The sequence below is a fragment of the Haliotis cracherodii genome, unplaced genomic scaffold (assembly GCF_022045235.1).
Source record: "Haliotis cracherodii isolate W230 unplaced genomic scaffold, xgHalCrac1.p SCAF_1, whole genome shotgun sequence".
NCBI lineage: Eukaryota > Metazoa > Mollusca > Gastropoda > Lepetellida > Haliotidae > Haliotis > Haliotis cracherodii.
The window spans coordinates 41,979,044-41,985,496 of NW_027266264.1; the positions used below are offsets into that span (position 1 = coordinate 41,979,044).

The following is a 6,453-nucleotide window of genomic DNA, read 5'->3' on the forward strand; positions in this document are numbered from 1 at the left end:
GGTGGCAATGCTTCTGTCTCCAACTCCGAGCGACACCCTTTGCACAGTGGCAAAGGGTGTGCAACTGGAGTCACCTCAAAGTCCCAGTTTTCTGCGTTATTTTGCATGCTGCTGTTGCTGATGATGATTTTCTTTTTCCACAAGTGACACTGATCCACTCGAATGGTTGTTCTCTTGTTTTGTAGGAAAAGAACGGGATCGAAAATCGCTGCTTCCTGATGGGTCCAAAACACACTGCGCCTATTGGTCCATTCCGGTGCCTGGCCTGCACCTCAGTTTTCTAAAACGACCCGACCCGACCCTTGTGTTTCTTTTCCATAGGAAATGTTTTTTTCCATGAGAGAGAAACTCGGCTCCGGTGCTGTCTTCTGATTGGTCGACAACCCAAGCCTCTGATTGGTCAGGTTTCGATCCTGTTTATAGTACAGACGTTCATCAGACACGAATCGCTATCATGACGAGCAACCAGAGTACGCCTTATCGTTTGGAGAGGAACGACACCACACGCTCCAGACGATTAAGAACTGCTAACCATATCTATTGTTTGACTTTCAACCCAGACTACTTGGACACGGTACCACCGGACCACATTCCCATTGAACTGCCGGGTTTATTTGACAGGGTGATCGATGACTTTTATCAACAGATGTCAGGCCAGAAGGGAGATCGTATTGGTCTAGGTATCGATCATTCCGCTTTGAACTCCCCCATACGGATTCCCTTTCGTCACTTTGAAGATCTCCATGGGCTAGATATTTTGCATGCCGTGGAAAAAGTTCAACAGTCCAACAAAGACCTGAACATCAATGCCACCATGGTTGTGACTTTAGTACACGTAGCAGATCCCGGCAGTGGCCGTGTGAAAAACGTGATTGGACTTGAAGCCTTTTTAACACGCAAACAAGGTATTGTACGGATCAAGAACGAAGATCAATCCTGTTTGGCACGGGCCCTGGTGGTGGCACAGCATTATGCCTAACCCTCTGACCCCAGAATGGACCAACCAGCAAATGAGAGTGACGAGAACGGATCGAGTCGACGTTCAAGGCATACGGGCACGGGACTTGTTTCGACGTCTTGGCCTGCCTGAAGGTCCCTGTCAGGGCCTGGACGAACTAGCACGTGTGGGACACGCCTTGGCCCCCCTGAAATATCAACTGAAAGTCTACAGTCAAGAGGTGGACCAGAGACTGATGTACAAGTGTGATGAGCTCCACCCAATGCCACCGTGCTGCATTTATGTCACCATGACCAGCACTACGATGTGATCACTTCCATGCCAGCTTTTTATGCGTCTACACATTACTGCGAAAGCTGCGACCACCGTTACGACCATCCCGAAAACCATCCCTGCACCAAGCAGTACCGCTGCCACCGCTGACTCCACTCTAGCTATTGCGGGCCCAAGGAAGAGCATGGTATCCCTTGCTTGACATGTCAACGCTGGTTCCAAAATCAACAGTGTTGCACCCAACATCTTCAGTCACCGTCAGAGGGAAAACCCAGCGCCTGTCAATCGATTCACAGGTGCCCAACCTGTTTTCAGCTGGTTCGAGTCTTGGAGACCCCCATGACTCACCACGAGTGCTCAGATGAAGAACATCCCTGCTTAGTGTGTCGAGAACCCATGACCCCAGACCATCGCTGTTACATGACACCCCTCCGTGAAGCCCATGAGGAAGAGGAGGGGGAGGAAGAGGAGGAGGGGGAAGAGGAACAACATCACATACGAGATAACATCAAATACGTCTTCAATGATTTTGAATGCATGCAAGACACTGGGGAACACATTCCAAATTTGTGGGTGGTGCAGTTAGGATGTGGACGATGCATCAGTGAAGTGAGCAAGGACTTGTGCGAACACTGTCCATGGAGAGAAGAAGGTGATGTTTTTCGAGGCCCCACCACACGACATGATGTGTAAGTGTGGTTGACAACACTGGCTGAAAAACCCAAGAAGAAGAACCAAGCGGAAGAGGAGGACAGCACACGCAAGGGGGCAACAGCATGCCTTGGGAAAAGAAAACCGGATGGAACCCCCTCAAGAAAGCACTCTTCAAAACGTCAACGACATTCATCACACCAGGAGGAGGAGGCGAAGGTGGAAGGGGAGAATGCCTTGGAAGTGGACGCGCTCACCCCATTGGAGGAGGAGGAAAAGGGGAAGGGGAAGGAGAAGACAAAGAACAAGAACACCACCACCACTACAGTCCAGAAGGAGGACCGCATTTATGTGATGGCACATAATGCACGATCCTATGATCTGCAATTGATCCTGAAGGGCCTGTACCCCCTTCTGGTGAAACTCCCCACCAAGATTCGAAATGGACAACAGATTTTGCAGGTGACCCTAGGACGCTTTTGTTTCGAAGACAGTTTAAATTTCGTACCCTACCCACTGAAAGCATTTCCAAAGAGCTTTGGGCTGAAAGAATTGAAGAAAGGGTATTTTCCACACTTTTTCAATACCGAAGCCAACCAGACCTACAGAGGTCCCTATCCAACAGCCGTCATGTACGATCCCAATGGCATGTCTCCCGCGGAACGCACAGCCTTCCTCCAGTGGTATACCCAAAAAGTGCAAGAAGGAGCCTTGTTTGACTTGCAAGGAGAACTTTTAGCCTACTGCCAGAGCGATGTGGACATTTTGAGACGGGGATGTGCTGACTTCTGACAGAACGCCATCAGGTCGGTTCGCATGGATCCCTTTGTAGAGGTGATGACAGCTGCTGCGTTCACCATGAAATCCTTCCGAAAACACGATCTGAAACCCAATACCATTGCCATTCTTCCACCTCAAAGCTACCAACCCAAGAGAAACTATTCCCAGGCCTGTATGCACTGGTTAAATTATCTGATGGAGACGGACCCCAATCTGCACCTCCAGCACGCCAGGAATGGAGGTGAAAAAGAGTTTACGTGTGGAGAGGGTCAACATCGGTACAGTGTGGATGGCTACGATCCAGCGACAGCCACCATCTACGAATTCCTGGGGTGTTTCTGAATGGGTGACACCCAATGTGGGGAACCTCATCCCGTCGTGGGCACGTCGTTGGGAGCACGTTATACCGACACCCGCTACAGCCTGAGTCTCTTGAGTCAACACCCTGAGGTGAAACAGATCGTCACCCTGTGGGAGCACGAGTTTACAAAAATGCAACAGAACTCCGCTCTGTGTGCTTTCTTGCAGGGACCCCACTGTATCGACATCCCTGGACCGCTCAACCCTCGCGATGCCTTCTATGGAGGGCGCACCAATGCCACGCGATTATGCTATGAAGCCCAAGAAGTTGAAACCATCAAGTACATCGATATTTGTTCCCTTTATCCTTACATTTGTAAGACCGGAGCATTTCCCACGGGACACCCCACCCTTCTCCATCAACCACCTGTGGACACGTTGTTTGAGCTGAAACAACCTACCCCCGAAACGACTCTATTATCCGCTACTGCCCTACAGATCGGGTGGCAAACTGCTCTGTCCTTTGTGCCGATACCCGGTCAGACTCCCCCTGCAAGCACACGGACAAAGAGAGGTCATGGGTGGGTACGTACGCCACCATAGAACTCCATGAAGCCGTGAAGAAGTATGACTAGCAGGTGCTACGACGTTTGGCATTTTGACACCTTTGCACAGCATGACACCGACACCCAGCAAGTAGGACTCTTTGACACTTATATTGATCGTCATTTCAAGGAGAAGTTCGAAGCCAGCAGATACCCCGAGGCATGTACGGATCATGACGCTTACATCCAGGAGATCTATGACAAAGAAGGCATTGGGTTGGACAAGGACCGCATCGAAAAAAAAACAGGACTTCGCACGATTGCCAAGATGCAACTGAATTCGCTCTGGGGCAAGTTTGGATAACGATTAGACTACAGTCAGAACATCTATATGAACGATCCTAAACAGTACTTTGCCTTGTGGAGGGAAGAACGCAATACCATCAAGGATGTCACCGTTGTCAACGAACACATGGTTGAAGTGACCTATACCCACAAGGAAGAATTCCAAACCCCTCATTCTCATTTCAATGTCGCCATCACTGCTTGGGTCACCGCCCAAGCACGTCTCAAGATGTACGAGACCCTTGCCCTGGTGGGTCGCAGGGTCTTGTACTTTGACACGGACAGCATCATTTACATTCATCGACCCCACGACACAAATCCAGAGCTGGGCCATTCATTGGGTGAGTTTACAGATGAACTGGACAAAAACACCATCAAGACGGTTGTGTCAGGAGGCCCCAAAAACTATAGAGTTAATGAACCCCAGAACGGATGGAACGCGTACTACCTGCAAAGTGCGAGGGTTCACTTTGAATTACAGAAACCAACAACAACTCAACTTTGACACTATGAAAAGACTGATACTCGGACAATGGCCTGGGAAGGAGGGGGAGAAAATCAGCTTGGATTATCTTCATCAAATCATTCATAAACGAAACCACAGGGCTGCCTGTAGACACGCTCCCCTTTGGGTACAGAGACGACTAGATCAATTTTTTATTTTATTTCATCACAACGGATCGAAACTGAATCGACATGGACACCTACAGAAAAAACGGATCGAAATCTGACCAATCAGAAGCTTGGGTTTTCGACCCATCAGAGGACTGCCTTTGCCTTGGGCAGCCCTCTGATTGGTCGAAACGAGGTTGTGCTTTCTCTCTTACGCTACATGCCTGACCCTATGGAAACACAAAGGTCAGTCCAGTTTGGAAAAATTGAGACTCAGACCAGGCACTGGAACGGACCAATCAGAAAGCAGGACATCAGTGCCTTTTAATACGACCAACGCTCTCCGGTCATCACTTTCACTGAACGGACCAAGCAACAACATCATCCCTCTGATTGATGTTCCTCACGGTGTGTTGGCTGTTGGCGTTTTATCTGGAAGAAACACGTGTCCGGAGAGAGTACCATCAAGTGTTGACACACATCCGTGAAGACTTGGAAAGAAACAGAAAATCCGGACAACATCATGTCGAAACGGATGAATGCCAAGACACGGAGCAACATGTGTGGTAAAGGAAGCAGTGGAGATGGAAACGGTGACATGACTGCTGAACTGTGGGGTGAAGTGTACGACATGTTGTGTGCAGAGATAAAGGCCGACGATGCGTACGCCAAGATACGTTCAAAGATGAGGAAACTGACTGAACCCAAGAAAGTAGCACCGAAGAAGACGATAAAGAAGACCCAGAAGAAAAAAACAAGCAAACCAGCAGCAGCAGGAGCAGCAACAACAACCACAGCAGCAGTTGCCACCACCACCACCATCACAACAGCACCAGTCACCAGTCACCACTACAGCAGCAGCAGCAGCAGGAGACACCCAAACGAAAGGGACATCCTTTTTGAAACCTGCAACACCTGCAAAAAGACGACCACGGAAGAAATTGTCTCTGAAGATCTCTCATCAAGAACAGCTGTAAGTACCATGCTATTCTTTGGGATGTGTATGCCAGGATGATAATGATGATGATGATGATGATGATGATGATGATGATGAATATTACGAATGCATGACGATAATCGTGAGTATACTGAAAGGTTCTTTTCTTGTTGGATTGACAGGACACCCATCCTTCCTTCCCCTGATGCCAGTTCAGCGCAGTCCGTGTTAGAACAGTGGTGGGAACAAATCCCTCAGGAGCCAACCTATTCACCGAATGCGCCTGTGATTATGACGACCGGTGACAGTGATGATCATGAAGCGCTCAAGCTGACAACCCTCCCTTCCATGGATCTGGACACACCCACCCTGCTTGATGCTTCTTGGTCACCAGCATCACCGGAAGATGTTAATGTCTTCTCATCAGGTATGCCCATGGTTTGCAACGACGATGACAACGTTGACCAGGATCCTTATGGAGAAGCTCAACTCACTCCCCTACAACGTGAATGTAGTGTCTGCCGACACAACATGTTAAGAAACATAAGCTGCAACAGTGGTGAAGTGATGTGTCATGTCTGTTTCAGGGAGGCCATAGACTGTACTTGTTTTACTGATGGACCTCTCACATGTTTGGGACCTGTTTGGGACAGTATGATGGAAGACCACATCTTATGGTGACCCTCATCTTCACTCGAAGAGCTTGAAGATGGAAGAGTTTGAAGATTGAAGAGGAAATGTTTTTCGCGTTGTTGTAGGGACATGCAAAGCACTCCCTCCTCCATTGTCTTTTCGTATTTCCTATGTATCTGTTGTTGTTCATTATTAGACAGTGATTGATTGAACTGACTCTTTGTGTCTTGATTGATCTCAACTCCAATAGGGTGCCGAACCGAGGGTAGAGGCTGAGTTCAGATGTCGTCTACGTTGTCTGTCTGTCATGTCAGTGCACACCAAAGTAAAGAAAAAAGTAAAGAATAACATATAATATATAAGATAAAAGAAAAAGGCCATGCTTGAAAGATCAGCTGCCTGGTGTCAGTCATTCCAGT

The 6,453-nt window shown here is 48.5% G+C and overlaps 1 pseudogene; it reads left to right on the plus strand.

The window, feature by feature from the left end:
- Window positions 1-4,987: 4,987 nt before the first annotated feature.
- LOC139470538 (uncharacterized) lies at window positions 4,988-5,367 on the plus strand (annotated as a pseudogene).
- The last annotated feature ends 1,086 nt before the right edge of the window (window positions 5,368-6,453 follow it).